The 18,846-nt window shown below is 37.7% G+C and overlaps 2 pseudogenes; both read right to left on the bottom strand.

The window, feature by feature from the left end:
- Positions 1-475: 475 nt before the first annotated feature.
- LOC136319615 (olfactory receptor 51A4-like) lies at positions 476-4,307 on the bottom strand (annotated as a pseudogene).
- Positions 4,308-16,827: 12,520 nt separating this feature from the next.
- LOC136320619 (olfactory receptor 51L1-like) lies at positions 16,828-17,779 on the bottom strand (annotated as a pseudogene).
- Between the last annotated feature and the right edge of the window lie 1,067 nt (positions 17,780-18,846).

Below are 18,846 nucleotides of genomic sequence, written 5' to 3'. Positions count from 1 at the left end.
TATTATGCTACTTTTTGTCTGAGCTTTGAGTATCTATCAATCTGGGTCATTTTTTTAACTGCAGAATATTCCATAATATGAACACATCTAAATTCATTTCACTATTTACTTATTGATGGCCATGTAGTATTATAAAATCTTATTTCAAATGTTGCTGATGGAAAATTTCTCATTCAAGTCACTGTATTTATGAACAAGCATCAAAGTATGAATCTAGGGCAGTACTAAAAATGAGAATTTCTGAGTTAAGAAAACGTATATTTTAAGTGGACACATACAACAAAGAAACTGAAAAATACTATACAATTCTAGTTTAGTTTACAACAAATAGGGTATACAAATTTGTATTCTCTACACATTCATTAAGTTTTCTAACTTTCACAAGGTGAAGAGTACTCTCTTCTTCCCTGAACAACCTCTGGTAATAAAAATAAGTAGCTTTAGGGTAATCCTTTCATCAGCACTGACTCCCTTATTATTTTCTTTGAAGACAGAATTGGATTAGTTCCTGGCGAGTCTTCTTGGTCTTAACACTATAGATGATAGAGATGAGCACTGGAGGCACCAGAAGATAATTATTGGCCAAGAATAAAGGGACAGCAGGCGCAGTGTGCTGCATGAAACGGTGTACCTGAGCCACACTGATCATGGGCACGTAGTACACAGGACAACAGAGATGTGTGACAACACACATGTGTTGAGGGCCTTCTGCCATCCCTCCCTAGAGTACATGCCCAGTACTGTGTAAAGGATAAGCACATAAGAGACGACAATGAGCAGCAAGTCCAGACCTAAAGTGGAAGTAATGATGCAGAGCCCCAGAATGCTGTTGGACCGAGTGAGTGTCCCTGCAGGGCAGCTGGATTAAATCCAAGTGAAGACAATAAGAGTGGGAGAGGAAACTGTGGCCACAGATGGGCAGATGCTTCAGGAGAAAGGGCAGTGCGAGCATGAGCATCACATTCTTCAGCCCAAGAGCAGCACCAGTCCCCACTATACGTGGTGGGGTCAGGATAGCCATATACCGCAAGAGGTTGTAGATGGCCACAAAGCAGACATGATGAGCAGAACTCCTTATTCCGTGATGGAAAATGAATGTTTGCAGAACATCTGTAAAAGACAGGCTGCAAAGTAGATCTCACTGGCACCAAAAAGGAGGATGCCCCACACAGTGGGCAGTGTAGAAACAGAGACACCAAGCTCTGCAAAGGCCAGCATAGTGAGAAATAAGTATATTGGTTGGTACAGAGAGGTGTTTTTCTTGATTATGGCCAATATCAGACTACTGCCCACAAGGGCCACAAGATATGCAGACCAGAATGGGAAGATAAACCAAGTATATAGGGCCTCTAGCCCAGGGAGACCAGTCAGCAGAAAGTATTATGAGGTGAGTTGACTTTTGTTGAAACTTTTTCTATGTATAGAGTCTTGAGAAGGCCAACTTACACAGATGCCAGAGCTACAACCTGGAGTGGGACACACAAAGCTTATTGGAGACTGAGAAGGACCCACAAATTCTCCTGTCTACTACTACGTGCAAACTTTTATACCTCCTCCCATTCATGATCTCTTCCATTTGGTATTTAATTTTAAATAAAAACGTGGAATCATGACATGCAAATAAGAATATGTCTAGAATAAGAGAATCTGGTAGTTTATTATTTAGAAATCAAAGTAATCTTTGTACTGATTTCACTGTGTGTATTTGGTAGAAAGTGGATGTTTCTCATATCTCTATGAAGAGAAGGTATTTTGTTGTTTAAGGAAGATACTGACTTAAAGAAAGCAGTAATGTATTAGGCAGTCTATAAATCCCCTGTTAGAGCATGTTAGTATTAAGCAACTGATGGATACAGAGGCTAAAAATAAAATTACTTCAATGTTAGAATAGGAGATAAAGATTTGAATATACATTCCTGCCACTCTAAACATTATCAAAGGCTGTTCTCCACTATCAACACAGAATTATAAAGCTTTCTCTAGATTAAACATCTCGAAAATGGGGTCAATTTTCTATGTACATTCCACAACCTTCAGGATGATCACTTTGGTTTTTACATATGGTGGGGGGAGTGTAGAAGAAACTCACTGCTCTTAAGGTTAGTTTACAGAAGTATTTTTTCACCCACTGGAATTTTCATTAATGGAAAGAAGTATTCTACCCACTGGAAAATTCCTCTCCTTTTGTCAACCCACACATTGCAGTGTGGTTAACCACACAGTGGGCAAGAGTCCCAGAGCATGGTCCCTCAGACCCTGTTTCTTTAACTGCACAAATAATGACAAAAAATTTTATCTGGGATACCCTACCTCAATAGTGCTGATGCCTTCTGAAACCCTGCCTGGAAGAGCAAACCAAGTATTTATACATGAGCTAATAGAAATAAAACAATTAAGGAGAGAAGAAGAACTTCTGCATATAAAGAAACTGCATCTATGTGGAAACCATGACAGCTTGGATTGGATGGTCAATCAAAATATCTTCATTGGAAAAAAACATGACAGAAAAAAAATTCTCATTAGGAAAAAAAAAAGATCTGATTCATTCACTGGAAACAAATATTATGATCTAGGGGAAAATGTATTGGAGATAAGGAAGCTAGAGGTACTGGAAGGTAGGATTACAGTTGAATCTGTAGACATTTTGAACATTGCTACTTTGTACTAAGTTATTCTTTGAACCTGACTTTCCATACCTGTAAAGGGACATAATCATACATATAATAAATGTAATATTATCATATTAATAATATAATAAAGTATATAAAAAAGGTTTGTAAACTCTGCAATAATCACCAGCTATAAGAAAGTAATACCGGCCATTATGAGAGACAGTAGATCTCCAGTGAAGACCCACTTCTCAGAGGGATAAACATTAGTGATGATATAAGGGCTCTTTGATAAGGAACTACTGATGATGCTGATGTTGTGGGCTTGATTTTCTTTCTAATTAATATCTGAGGTATAGTTTTCCTTTCAACTCAACCCTTCTGTGTCTCAATTCAGCATTTCTATACTCTAAATCAATTGGTACCTGTTTTTAGTGTGAAGACTTTAATAGTTCTTTAGCAGTTTCTGTGGATTACTTAAAGTGCACTTTTTAGCCTGACCAGGCGGTGGCGCAGTGGATAGAACGTCGGACTGGGATGCGGAGGGTCCAGGTTCGAGACCCCGAGGTCACCATCTTGAGCACGGGCTCATCTGGTTTGAGCAAAGCTCACAGCTTGGACCCAACGTCGTTGACTGGAGCAAGGGGTTACTCGGTCTGCTGAAGGCCCGCGGTCAAGGCACATATGAGAAAGCAATCAATGAACAGCTAAGGTCTTGCAACGAAAAACTGATGATTGATGCTTCTCATCTCTCTCCATTCCTGTCTGTCTGTTCCTATCTATCCCTTTCTCTGACTCTCTCTGTCTCTGTAAAAAAAAAAAAAAAATAAATTAAATAAAAAAAAAGTGCACTTTTCATATATAAGTACAGGGGGTCCTTGGATTATAGCACAATTCCATTTCTATGACAGTGACATAACCCGAATTTTGGTATAAGTCAAAACACACTCTAACCTAAGTTATTTACTTATCCTACACAGTTGTAAAATCATAATACATAAAATATAAAAATACAACCAAGCCATATGGAAAGGACATAAATATACTGCACTGCACACTGTACTGTAGTAACAGAAAAATTTACCAAAAAATGAGTGTAAAAGAAGTTTTTTACCTTTATTCCTGTGGTTGGCTTACACATTTGAAAGGCCATGCAAGGTGGGAGAGAGTGAGTTATTGGGAGGAGAAAGCTGGAGAGGCAGGAGAACCTGCAGAAGGTGCTGGAGATACTGGGTCAGGTGAATCAGGATTGCCTAAGGAACATGCAGGAGATGCTGGAGATGATTCTACCTGTACTACAGGCGTTTTATCTCAGGAAGCAGAGGACATAAAGGATACAGGATCTGTTGCAGGCCTCTCTACCTTCTTAAAGAATTGTTCCAGGCTAGTCCGGAAGGTTGATGACTTCTCTTCCAAAATCTGCCTATAGCATTGCAAAGCATCCATAACAGCTCTGCTGACCTTACTGAATCTATTATCAGTGGGGTCTTCAGCCTGAAATTTCACCAACTCATCATCTACCATAGAAAAACCTGCCAAATGCTTGATAGTAAATCTCTTAGGTTCTGGGGTTTCTATCTCTTCGTCTTCAGTCAGCTGCTTCTCCAGCTGAATGAGATGCTCAGCAGACCCCTCTTCTCCATGTAATGCCAGTAGTTCTGTGATGTCCTCAGCCTCCAAATTAAGCTGTTTACCCATGGCAACAACCTTCTCTGTTACAGCCTCCACAGACTCCTCAAAGCCATGGAAGTCATACACAAAGTGAAGACACAGTTTTTTTCACACACCATTTAAGTTTGTTCGCAATCTCAATTTTTTTAAGGTTTTATGAGAGTGAACGTCCTAAACTCAAAACATCGTATGTCGAGACTGTCGTAACCCGAGGACCTCTGTATGTACATTATTATTTTTTTTTAATTTATTTTTATTTATTTATTTATTTATTTATTTATTTATTTATTTTTAGAGAGGAGAGAGAGACAGAGAGGGAGAGAGAAGAGAGAGAGACAGAGAGAGAGAAGGGGGGAGGAGCTGGAAGCATCAACTCCCATATGTGCCTTGACCAGGCAAGCCCAGGGTTTCAAACCGGCGACCTCAGCATTTCCAGGTCGATGCTTTATCCACTGTGCCACCACAGGTCAGGCCTGTATGTACATTATTTATCAATCCCAGATTTCATATTATGAAATTTGAAACTTCAGAACACTGCTCATGAAAAATAGATCTGTAAACTCTGGGGATGATTGCCACAGTTAGAATCTGGGCTCAGTTACTTTCTGTCTGGCTCTTTATTTCTCCTATGATAAAGCAGAAATATTGGAATATGGAGCCCTATAAACTTATTTTGAGGTTTAAACAAGTTAATGTGTATGCAGAAGTTAGCACATAATATATTTTCAATGAAGGTTACTAATATTGCTGAAATAATAACAATTACATCCTCGATCCAAATCAGGCATTTAATTTTTATCTAATTATTTTTCATTCAAACTTTTTTCTCCCCGTTCATATGAATAATAATCATTTTTCCAATTAAACCATTTTTCATTGCTTAAAATTTTACATTTTGAAATTATTAACTTTACATTTTTATTATACTGAGCCATTATAAGAATTTGGACTAAAAAATTATCTGATTCTGCTTTCTGATTCATAAGGGACACTGCATCTTACACGTATTTAAAAGTCTGCCGCTTTCCGCAAGGTCTTCTGATCATTAAAAAAAAAAAATTACGTGGGTAATGTGTCATCATGTGAAACTGTCAGTACTGAATACCCTCTGCAGTGTGAACACAGACGAAGTCTGAGAGAGAAGTAGGTCTGTAGGAATGATCTGGGGTCGAACCTAAACTTTGCACTTACCATCTTCATGGACTATTGATTAATGTGTTAATTTTAAAGACATTACAAAAAAAAAGTAAAGGAAACCAATTCTAAAATATACTGCTCACAAAAATTAGGGGATATTTAAAAATAAATATGAAGTGATAAAAAAGAAGCATTTGATTTTTTTTTATTAAACAAAACATCAGAAAAGCAAATGACAAGTCAATGAAAGTTGTTCAATTATGCAAATGAGATGCAAAACCAGCTTTTATTTCATTGGTGAAAATGCACTATGCAAAAGGCTGAAAGTTACTGGAGTATCTGCACATTCCCTGGTGCCTTAATTTTTGTATATAATATTCCTTGGCATAGCAAAATGGTCTGGTGGAAAGGAAATTAATGGTATCTGAACATCGTCCATCAATTTAAATTAATAAGGGCAACAGTGATTTTGTTCTGTGTGCTACTGTTTAAGATGAAATAAAATTTTTTTATAATCCAAATATGTGTCCTCTTTGAATGTCACACTTCTTAATGTCTATTAAACTCCAATGAGGTTTAGTTCCTTAACTTTATTTCTCTATAAATTCGGAGACACCCTAACTTGTCTCTTCCCTCTTGATCGTTTTTGTGATTTGTTTTGTTTTTGTTATTATACTTTGGTTTGCTATTTATTTCTTTTCTTTCATAAACACACTAATATTTAATGCAACTGAAAATTATATTTTAAAACAAATATAACGTCCACTATTGTTTTATAACATCTAGCTCAGATGTCAATTCTGTTATGTTAAGTGTAATTATTTTCTCTAGCAGGCTAAATCCTATATTTTAAACATATGACTAGGGCTTAATAAATTGCAAGGGAGAAAGGGAACAAGGGTGACAGAAAAAAAGGTTCACTCTAATATAAAGTGTTATTATTCTAGGCTGGGTGTTTGAGGAGGAATATACCTTGTCTTCTTTCATTAAATGACAGCTTCTTTGAGGATGGAAAAATAATGTCAATTCTTTTAATTCATTATATATGAGGAACTATTATTGTAGAAAGTCAGAGATTGTTTCTAATGAGTCAAGTGTGAGAGATAAGTAAGAAATATAAGGAGAAGTTAAAGTCTGATGTTTGGCAAGAAACAGGGCAAGTAAGAGTTATGAGAAAAAAGAAAATACATTGATTTAGTATTATGTATCAGGCACTCTGGAATAGTGCTTTGTGTGCATGTTAGCTTTGTACATGTCATCTTATTTATTCTCAAACATGCTCAAAATGACATTATGATACCCATTTTATCCCTGGAAGAGTAAGAAATTGGCACTTCAGCTGATGTACCAGAGTCTAGTGGCAACATTGGAGTTAAAGTTAAGAGAGAAAAAAAAACCTGAACAAAAGCCATGCAAGGAAGCCAGTGAGAATATGAGATGGGGTGGAGATCAGGCTGGTCAGCCCAAGGAGAAATGAAGGACAAGTGAAAAACATAGGTCATCGAGGAGTTGGATTTAGAATGACCAGGCCCTAAAGGTTACGCAACTCTCAGCATGGGACAGAGAGTACAAGAATTGTTAGTATAAAAGGTGAAAGAGAAGGGGTGGGGTAAACAGGCCTATGACGTTGAAGACAGATTTAAAACTGAATTAAATATTTAGTTTATAAAGAACTAGATTTGTGGACAAAATGGAGGCTGTGTGCCCCTGAATGAACAGACAAGAAGGGTAAAGATGACCAAGCGTTCCTCTGCCACAGCAGGGCTTTCTGGACAAAAGTCTGTGTCCTCCAAGAAGAAGGAGTCTTTCATGACAAGAGGAAATGGGAAATCAAAAGTGTGCAGGAAATGAGATGCATCTCAGAAAAAAAGCCCCTGGTTCAGCTCACCTGAACAAATTTCCCAACCTCCTGATCCTGTAGGCTTAACTTCTAGGCAAGGTCCACACCTCCTCTGTGAAAGCCCACCTGCTCTGTAGTTGATCTCAGGCCTGGTCTCCAGCTAGCCACTTGGAGGCAGGAGCTGACTTGTCATGTTATTTATCATAACTCCATAGCTAGTCCTTTCCTTCCACCAATTTTGATGATTAGTCCTCTGGGAAACACAGGCAACTAGCCCCAGAAGAATATGCTGCCTCCTTGCCTGCCGGAATAAATGGGCCAAGAACAGAAGATCTCAGGAGGTGCTCCCTGGGGAACCAAGACAAATTTTGAGAAATATAGAACAAGATGATGCATGCATGTATGTGTCTATGGCTATGTCTATGTGAGCATGCTTTTATGTGCATTTACAAGTGTGCAAATTTATGTAAATGTACACGTGAACATATGCATGCGCATAATCATGGTACTTTATGTAAAATTTTGTTTGCACGTTTTCATGAATATATGAGCATTCATATCTTCCCACAAATACATTTACCATTCAGTATATAGTCATGTAGGTAGCAATATGACAAAGTAATATCCTTGAGTTGCTAACCTAAAAAATGAATTCCCAGATTTGAGTAAAAGGTGCAATCCACACATGTGTATGTGCATGCACATACTGTTTGTATCTATATACATATATATTTGCATAATATGTTTGCTTAAAGATCCTTTTAAAATACTCAGATAATTGTTTTATTTACTTTTTATTAATTTATTTTTTTTAGGAAAGTAAGGGAGACAGGGACAGACAGACAGAAAGGGAGAGAGATGAGAAACATCAACTCATAGTTGCGGTACCTTAGTTGTTTATTAATTGCTTCTCATTTGTGCCTTGACCAGGGGGCTCCAGTCAAGCCAATGACCTCTTGCTCAAGCCAGAGACCTTAGGTTTCAAGCCAGAGACCCTTGGGCTCAACCAATGATCATGAGAAGCTGGTGACCCAGCATTCAAGCTGGTGAGCCTGCTTTCAAGCAGGTGACCTTGGGTTTCGAACCTGGTCCTCAGCGTTCAATGTCAATGCTCGATCCACTGCTCGACCACTTACCTGGTCAAGCCTTTAATAATTGTTTTATATCCTAAATATGTCAGAGACACTTTTGTGTCCTATGGGCACAGGCAGACATTGCATTGTGCTGAAATGAGTAAAGTGTGAGCCTTTGAATTTGTACCTTTTACTCAGATCTCAATGTCCTTTTCTTAGGTTAATGATTCAAAGACACACTCTTGTCATATCACCACATTCTTAATCTCAATATTTGAGATTTGACACATTCTCAATCTCAATATTTCTTGCTGTAGTTATAATCTAGGCTTTTAGATTTCTCCTGACTAAATTTTCCTGTTGTTTAGGCTCTAAGAAAGCAGGGACCTTATTTACTGTGTCACCCTGGCTTAGAGTCCAGGTCATGCTGCACTCTGCATTGACTATTCCTGAATCAACCTTGGAACTTTAACTGAAAGCACCTAATTTAACTGCCTGTTTTTTTTCTGTTTAATTTTACTTGTTCACCATGAATGTAAAAATTGTCTCTAAACTAATTTTCTCTCCTTAATAATCAAAATAATTGTATTAGCTTCAAAGGACAAAAATTTTAATGAGAAAACTTAATCTGAAAAATAGTAAGCACTCAAAATATTATTTGATTATACCTCTTCATCACAAGCAGAATCCCATTGTCAAAGAAATCACTTATAGTTTCCTTTAGTATTAACACTTGACCTTCTTTAACTCTCCTCTTCCTCTTGCCTTGTCCCTAAAACTACCTTTGACATTTTGTTTTAGACAAGGCACTGCCTTGGCCATCAGTCTGAGATCTAGTCCCAACTTCATTCTGCATAGATGGTGATCTTGTCCAGCCTTCATTGAGGTAGAATCCCCATATCCAGGTCAGGCTGCACAGTTGCTCCTGTGTTCTGAATTATCACTAAATAATTGAAAGCCTAGCTGTGTAAAACACTCATGGCAGTGTCCTTGACCATGTTGTATTCTAAGGGCTCATGAGTAGAATACCTGACCGAATCTGGTAGCCAAGGGAAATACTTGTAGATTTCAGCAAATTACACTCATTTAGGTGATGAAAGTATCAAACTTTTCATAGCTTTAATCAACATTGTGTCATGTATGTTCTCTTGTTTCCCAAATATAAAGGTGATAATTAAACAACTACATTGAGATGAGGAAGTCTTTTGTCAAAAATCAAATTTGAGCACAGCATTCAGGTTTTGCAACACACATTTCGAGGTAAAGTTTCCTGTTCTTCCTCCATAGCTACCTCAGCTTGCAGCCTGAGAAGAATTCCATGCTATTTTCTCTGAAATTAAACAAAGATTAAATGGTCTCTGTTTAATAACAGCTTATATGTGTGCAACACTCATGCTTTAGCTACACCTTAAAATCCTGTCTTGAGTGTATCTTCCTACTTTGTGTAAACATAACAAGCTGTTAAACAAGGATTAGAACATATGTTCTGTAAATGGAAATCAAAAGGGGATAAGCATGTCATGGATGAAAGACTAGGTTAAGAGATGAAGCAAACATTTCATAATAGCAAGTTATTTGAACTTATTTTTATTTCTCTGGCTGTTTTCTAATCATCATATTTCAAAGGCCTGGCTAGATGGAGCCATTGTTATTTTTACATTCTGAACAATGCTTAAGTGTCAGTTCTTAGTGATATTTGCCAATGTTATTAAGTTGTTATGTGCTTTATGGGCATCTATGGATAAAGAACCTGGTTTTTAGGATTAGGAAATTTAAAACCATGTTAACTCATTCTTACAATGGTAATAAAAAATGACAATTAAACTATTACTTTATTATTATTGCAGCAATTACACATAGAAATTTTAAAAACGTAGCAATTCAGAGTATTGGATTATGTTATTCTCATCTCAAGAGTCTCTGTTCTGGTAAACTGTGACTCCCAGAATTCCTCTATTTTGCTCCCCAATCTTGGGGGCAGCGTTAAGAGCAGTATGTCTTATGGATACTGGAAGAGTTGCGCATTTTTCAGTTTGTTTGGCTATTTACTTGTTAATATAGAACAACTTCAGGCTCCTTAAATGTGGAATCAAAATGCAGAAACCCTCTTTTCCCTTTGTAAATACTCTTCTCTCGTGAGTTTGATGACCTCATATTCTTATGTAGTTTATTTTATATTATCCACCTCCCCTCTTCTAACTGTAAATTGCCTTCATTTTTTTTTCTGTGTGTGTATGTGTGTGTGTGTGTGTGAGAGAGAGAGAGACAGAGAGAGAGAGAGACAGACAGACAGACAGACAGAGACAGAGACAGAGAAAGGGACAGATAGATAGGGACAGACAGTCAGGAAGGGAGAGGAATGAGAAGCATCAGTTCTTTGTTGTGGCACCTTAATTGTTTGTTGATTGCTTTTCATATGTGCCTTAACCAGGGGTCTCCAGCAGAGTGAATGACTCCTTGCTCAAGCCAGCAACCTTGGGCTCAAGCCAGTGACCGTGAGGTCATGTCTATGATCCCAAGCTCAAGCCAGTGACCCCATGCTCAAGCTAGTGAGACAGCACTCAGGCTGGATGAGTCCACACTCAAGACTGTGACCTTATGGGTTTGAACCTGGGTCCTCTGCATCCCAGTCTGATGCTCTATCCATTGTACCGATGCCTGGGCAGGCTGTAAATTGCCCTCTTCTAACTGAACTTGTAGATGACACGGGCTTTTAGCACTCAGTTCAGAACCATTTTACTTTTTTGTACTTACTTTCCCTACATTTTATTTTCATAAACTTAAACCCTGGCTATATGATGTTGACTCACAAAATTACATTTCTAAGCTCAAAACTTAACTATTCAAATAAAAATGGACCTTACTTTTTGATGTCTTCAGACATTTCAAACCTAACATGCTAAAAACAATATTCTTAATCTTATTTCCTAGTTCTATTTCTTCATAATGCCAATTTTTCTCATTTCATTAAATTGTATCATCATCTGCTACTTAAACCGGAAGTCTATGCATCATCTTTGGTTTGTCTTTTTTCTCTCTGCTCATATTTATATTTAACCCATCAAGTTCTCTAGTTCTATTTTTTTTTAGAAAGTATACATTCTTGTTTTAGATTTTTTTTATTAATTTTAAGTGACAAGAGGGGAAATAGAGAGAGAGACTCTTGTATGTGCCACAACTGGGATCCACTCAATGACCCCATCTGGAGCTGATGATCTGCTCAGGACCAAGTTATTTTTAGCACCTGAGGAAGAGACTCCACAGAGCCATTCTCAGCTCCTGGGGTGACATGCTTGAATCAATCGAGACATTGGCTATGGAAAAGGAAGAGAAAGAGAGAGAGAGAGAAGGAGAAAAGGATGGAGGAGAAGCAGATGGTTGCTCCTCTTGTATGTTCTGACCAAGAATCAAACCTGGAACTTCCACAGCAATGCTCTACCACTCAGTGTCTTTTTTATTTTTTTTCCTGAAGTTAGAAGCATGGAGGCAGTCAGACAGACTCCTGTATGGTCTTGACTGGGATCCAACTGGCATGCCCACCAAGGGTGATGATCTGCCCATCTGGGGCATTGCTCCGTTGTGGCTGGAGCCATTCTAGTGCCTGAGGTGGAGGCCATGAAGCCGTCTTCAGCACCTGGGGCCAACTTTGCTCCAGTGGAGCCTTGGCTGCTGGAGGGGAAGACAGAGATAGAGAGAAAGGAGAAGAGAAGGGTGGAAAAGTAGATGGACGCTTCTCCTGTGTGCCCTGACCTGGAATCGAACCCAGGACTTCCACACAGCAGGCTAACGCTGTACTGCTGAGCCAACTAGCCAGGGTCTGAGTGTCTATTTTTTAGAATTGCTCTTTAATGAAAGTATAGTTGACATACAACACATCATTACTTGAGTTTCAGATGTACATTTATACACTTTACAAAATAATTACCACAATAAATCTAAGAACTATTTGTCATTGCACAGTTATTATAATATTAATGGCTATATTTTTCATGCTGCATGTTATATTTATGTGACTTATTTATTTAATAACTGTAAGTTTGTGCCTGTTATTACCCTTCACCATTTTCACCCAGCCCCCCACTACCCTCAAGCGATCATTGGTTTGTTCTCTCTGTCTATGAGTCTGTTTTGTTTCTTTTATTTGTTTTTTTTAAGTTCCACATACAGTTGAAAACATAGACATTTGCCCTTCTCTGTGTGACTTATTTTATGTAGCATAATAACATCTGGCTCCATCTTGCAAATGTCAATGTTTTATTCTTTTTTATGACTATTTTTTTGGTTATGTATCTTCAGGCAAGGACAACCAAAAAAAACAAAAATAGGAGCACATCAAACTTAAAATATTTTGCATAGCAAAAGAAGCCATCAACAAAACCAAAAGCTTACCCACTGAATGAGAGAAGATATTTGCTAATGATATATCTAATAAGGAATTGATATTAAAAGTACATAAAGAACTCAAACAACTCAAAATATCCTGATTAAAAAACAGAGATAGAAAGCGTCAACCTGGAATGCTGAGGTCGCTGGTTCAAAACCCTGGGCTTACTGGTCAGGGCACATATGGGAGTTGATGCTTCCTGCTTCTCCCTCCTCCTTCTCTCTCTCTCTCCTCTCTAAAAATTAATAAAAAAGTTAAAAATTAAAAAAAAAACAGAGATAGGACTTCAAAAGATATTTTTCCAAGGAAAACCTTCAGATGGCCAACATTTACATGAAAATGTGCTCATTATTACTAATCATCAGGTAATTACAAATCAAAACCACAATGAGATGTCAACTCACATATGTCAGATTGATTGGCTGTTGTCAAAAAAGACTACAAAAAAGTTCTAGTGAGGATGTGGTAAAAGGAAGTGCTTGAGCATTGCTGGTGGAACTGCAAACTGATACAACTATGGAAAACAATGTGGAGTTTCCTCAAAAAATTAAAAATAAAACTAACATATAATCCAGCAATTTTACTTTTGAGTATCTATCCAAAGAAAAAAATATTAATTTAAAAGATACATGCACCCTCATGTTTATTGCAGCCTTATTTACAATAACTAAGACAGACAAGCAAACTAAATGTCCATTGATTAATGAATAAAGAAAATGTGATGTATGTGTGTGTGTGTGTGCGCGCGCAATGGAATATATTTCTAGGCCTATTTTTATGTTTCCTCACTTTTATCACACTCTCTCTAAATTTCATCTGAAGTCCTTGAATATCTCAGAACTAACTCCCACCTCTCTTTTCTTCTACCTTCAAGTCATTCTCCATAAAACTGCCATAATTTTTTAATATCTTATTACTTATCATAAAAATGCAATTTCTTTGCATTGTTTAAATAGTTTGATATTTGCTTACATGGGAACTGTTCATTTTTGACACTTTTCTTTTCTGGTTGTGTTATATCTATTCCATCAAAGAAACATTTTTTCTCATATATTCTCTTTTTCATTCTTAGTACGGGTAACTTTTTACAAATTTTACATCACAGCAAAAATAAGTGATTCCCAGCCATGCAATACAAAGTCATCTCCATTGCATTGTTCTTATTCATTTACACATTTGCTCTATTATCTTATGTGGAAAGGACACCTACAAATACAAAGAAGCCCATATTTTTATTTTTATTGTTGACCAGTCTATCTTGTACATCCCGCATAGTATCTGGTAAGTAATAGTCGTCTAATGGATATTTGTGAAAGGAAGAAATTAATAAATGAACAATTCAACTTAATCCAAATGAGAAAAATGATTTCAATTATGTATAATTCTCTTGTTCTCCTGGTGAGTTAATGGGCGCTCTTTGTCACAATCAGAGAACTTTCCTTTTCAAGAGCAAGGCATATTGAATCACCATATCCAAGGATACTTTTTCATAGTTCAACTTCCACATATCCAGGAGAGGTATGAAAAATCTAAAAGGTAACAGTATTCTGAAGATCACCTTCATATGTGGCCCAAATTTTTGCTTCATTTTCTATAGATCTGCTGCTTAACATGTGAAACTCAGTTTCAATCCCATTTCATAGACTAGGTCCTCTTCTGAGCACAAGCAAGCCATAATGAAAAACAAGATGGTGGTTCCCGCCTTTGTGGAGCACAACAAACACAGACCAAGCAATTGTGAACCATTTTGCTACAAATTTTAGTAGGAGAATAATAGAAAACAGAAGGAACTATAACATGGGAATATAAAATCATCTTGGAGTCAGTAAAAAGCTTTCTTGAGGAAGCCATTTTAACATTACATTTAAAGGCTTAAAAATATGATTTTTATCTTTATTTGTTGGCATTTAGGCCCATTCCATCCTTTTATAGTCTACTGAGAACTGCTGAGCCAAGGTAGGCTACAAATGACATTTTTTCTCTGACAGCTGTCTTCCCAGTAAATTTTATCAATGGAAAACTTTGCCAAAGATCAGAAAATTGAAGGAAGAGAGTTGTGATGGCTGTAAGTCACCTCTGATTGCAGTGAAATAAGGACTCCCAAGCACCACTGCATCTTGGGGTTTTTGATAATGATGGCATCTCTAGGAGTTTAGAAGAAAGTTCAAGTTTATGTGGTCACCCCAGGGTGAAAGAAATGTTTTAATTTCTGGATAACATCCTTGATTTCTTTGTATTCTTCTAACAGTCTCCCATTTATCCATTTTGACACCTTCTAAAATTTTTGTAAATGTTCATTCCCTTAAATACTTTTGTTTGAAATACTCAGCATTGGCTTGACCTGTGGTAGTGCAGTGGATAAAAGTGTCGACCTGGAATGCTGAGGTCACCAGTTCAAAACTCTGGGCTTGCCTGGTCAAGGCACATATGGAAGTTGATGTTTCCTCCTCCTCCCCCATTCTCTGTCTTTCTTTCTCTCCTCTCTAAAAAAAAAAGAATAAAAAAGAAAAGAAATACTCAGCATTATCTTCTTCACTAAAATGTGACAGAAACAGATGAATAGAAGGTAATTATACAAAGAAATACAAAGAAATTATACAAAGAAACAGATAAATAGAAGATAATTATACAAAGAAGGTAATTATACAAAAAATTATGCAACATATTGTGCAAAGATAAGGGTTTACTAAGAAGAAAAGATAATATATGCAAAAAATGAAAGATAAGATTTATTTTTTTCAAGGATATTTCATAACTTCTCACTGAAAAAAATAAGGTCATTGAATGAGAACTCAGCTTTTTGTTCTGTTACCAACATATTTATATCTGAATACTACTCTCCACCTTTCTTCCAGAGACATGACATCATTTGTCCTATTATTTAGAGATTGAAACTTTGACTTTTTCTTTGTCTCTTGACTCACGACTCTCTCATCTCTTTTCTCTGTCTTTCTCCTCTTCTCCATTTATTTTTTGTTATTAGCATGCGAACACTTTTATCTCATTAAATGTTTTTGCCATCATATTATTCACCTTCTATCATTGTATACATTTTTCTTCTGTTTTTAATGTAAGTTTCTTAGATGGATATTTTATGTTTGTAATTATTATTTTTAAAGACATGAAGATCAGTGAATATAAGAAGGGATAAATATGGATAACAGATACCAAATATATTTTGCACAATTAAACAGTTAAAGAAAAATAAGGAAAAATATGGCAGTGTGTCAGCACTTAATTCTGACTACGATATGTATAAGTGGGTGTCAAAAAGCAACATTGTAAAGTTACTCTTAGATCCTCAATAAAACAGTGGTAAGCTCATTAGCTAATCCAAAGAATATAAAGAGAAAATACAACTCTCTTTATTATCACAATAGTTTTTCCCTAATGAAATTATTATGGAATTAGAATTATAACAGATCAGAAGAAGAAACAATACATAAATTATGTTGAACATAAAATATTTATGTAAAAATTAAAGAGCATAGTGATTATATATATATATATATATATATATATATATATATATATATATATATATTTTTTTTTTTTTTTTGTATTTTTCTGAAGCTGGAAACGGGGAGAGAAGGTCAGACAGACTCCCGCATGCCCTGACCGGGATCCATCCGGCACGCCCACCAGGGGGCGACGCTATGTCCACCAGGGGGCGATGCTCTGCCGCGACCAGAGCCACTCCAGCGCCTGGGGCAGAGGCCAAGGAGCCATCCCCAGCACCCGGGCCATCTTTGCTCCAGTGGAGCCTCGGCTGCGGGAGGGGAAGAGAGAGACAGAGAGGAAGGAGAGGGGGAGGGGTGGAGAAGCAGATGGGTGCTTCTCCTGTGTGCCCTGGCCGGAAATTGAACCCGGGACCCCTTGTAGGCCAGGCCGACGCTCTACCACTGAGCAAACCGGCCAGGGCCATGATTATATATTTAAAAGCATATACATAAGTAGTAATAAACATCAAATTTATTTGATTTTTAACATTGGAGTCAATTCATAATTAATCAAACAAAAAATAAGTAGATGAAAATTGTTTTGTTGTAAAAGAGTTCTAAAAAGAAGCTTTAACACATTCTCTGTTTTGAATGACATGATAGTCCCAATATGTCACTGTACCTTCCTCAGTGAATCCACTTTGAAAATGGCCTTATAAATTCTCTAGGTCTTGATGCTATAAATAATCGGGTTCATCATGGGCGGGGAGAGCACAGAGACAGTGCCCATGAGGATATGCACAAGGGACGAGTGTGCTGTCCAAAAGCTTTGCACAATGGAAAAGCCTAGCACAGGCACACAGAGGCAGAGCACAGCCAAGATGTGTGAGATTCAGGTGTTGAGGGCCTTAAGCCTCTCCCTTACAGAGGCGATGGTCAGCACATTGCAGAGGATAATAGTGTAGGAGAACAGGATGAAAAGGACTTCAGAACCCATTATCAGCATGATGATACACAGCCCATAGATTCTGTTGAAATGTGTGTCAGAGCAGGCTAGGTGGATCATGTCTTTGTAAAGGCAGTAATCATGGGACAGTGCCCTATGGTGACAGTACTCTAATTTCAATAGGTGCAGTGAAGGTGCAGCAATAATGGCAGCACTCTGCATGTCCAGTTAAACCCCTGCCAATGCCACACGATGACCTGTGAGCACAGAGGCATAGCGCAGTGAGAATCAGATGGCCACTAGGTGGTCCAGAGCCATAGTTAAGAGCACAGCTGACTCCATGAAGGAGAAGGAGTGAAGAAAATGCTAATGTAGAACACAAGGCACCAGGCCCACCACCCGGGAATCAAACCACAGCACATCCAGCACTGAGGGCAGCGTGGACATGCACAGACCCAATCTGTCACAGCCAGGATGGCCAGGAAGTAGCACATGGGTTGGTGGAGGGAAAAATCAGTTTGTACCAGGTGCAAGATGGTGGCATTATCCAGAAGTGCCACAATGCATCCTGCAAAAATAAGCAGTAAGATCCAATGGTGAGCCCATTCAAGTCTGAGAAGCCTTTCAGTATAAATCTAGAGAAGCTCATGTTGGCACTTTACACAGTGGACATCCTCATACTCCATGAGCTTATTCATTCTGACAAAGATGGCAGTGTGGTTGAAAATTAACAGGCCAGTAAGCATGAGCTGCCCTGCTATCATAGGTCACCAGTCTCCTGCTGGCTGGACTGGTCTCTCTGCACACTCTGGAACTCAATGACCTCTCCATGAATAGCTGCCCTCAGAAGCAGCTTGTCCTTTTCCTGCTTTCCCCCTACTTCTCTTATTCCCATCTAATCCTTTTCTTACCTCAATGACATTAAGTCCCAACAAACATATTCCCTACTCTTCTTTTTGACTGCTAGTGAGAGAAGTATTTTTCTTCTCTTAGAGAAAATCCCTATAGTTCAACAGGAGCAGAGCGTGAAGACTCTCAATAATTCTGCTACTCCATATCTTTTTGTATGACCTCTTCAAGCATTTCTTGTAGGAAAATTATCTCTAATTCTTTATGCAAATTGAGGATACCCGCCCTGAGTTGCCTCATTCAGTTTTCTTTTAAAATTTATTTTAGAGAGAGAGTAAGGTGGGGGGGGGGTAAGGACATAGATATGTTCTTTATGTGCCCTGAATGGGTAATGAGCAAGCAATCTCTGTGCTTTTGGATGAAGCTTTAAGCAACCGAGCTCTCTGGCCAGAGAATACCTTCCAACCTGCTTTAACTTCATAGTGTCATTATGTTATCCCCTCTTCATGTTCATTCTTCTCTCCCAACTCCACCCTTCTTGAGGAATCTGTGATTCCCTCTCAAGTATCTCACACCTCAGGCATCTTTTCAGGTTCCCTGGAGATCTCATTCATCCTTTCACAACATCACACTAATTTGTCCTACAGTCTATATATTTAATTTTTTTTCCATTGAATGTATTGAGGTGATATTGGTTAATAAATTTTATAAATTTCAAGTGTACACTTCTATAACACATCATCTGTATATTGCATTGTGTATTTACCACCCAAAGTCAAGATCTCCCATCACCATTTATCCTCCTCCATACTTTCTTCTGCCTCTCTCAGCCCCCCCCTTTCCCTCTAGTAATCACCATAATGTCTGTGTCTATGAGCTTATTTTAATCTTTTGCTG

The sequence above is a fragment of the Saccopteryx bilineata genome, chromosome 1 (assembly GCF_036850765.1).
Source record: "Saccopteryx bilineata isolate mSacBil1 chromosome 1, mSacBil1_pri_phased_curated, whole genome shotgun sequence".
NCBI classification, from domain to species: Eukaryota; Metazoa; Chordata; class Mammalia; order Chiroptera; family Emballonuridae; genus Saccopteryx; species Saccopteryx bilineata.
This window is presented reverse-complemented; position numbering and strand designations above follow the sequence as displayed.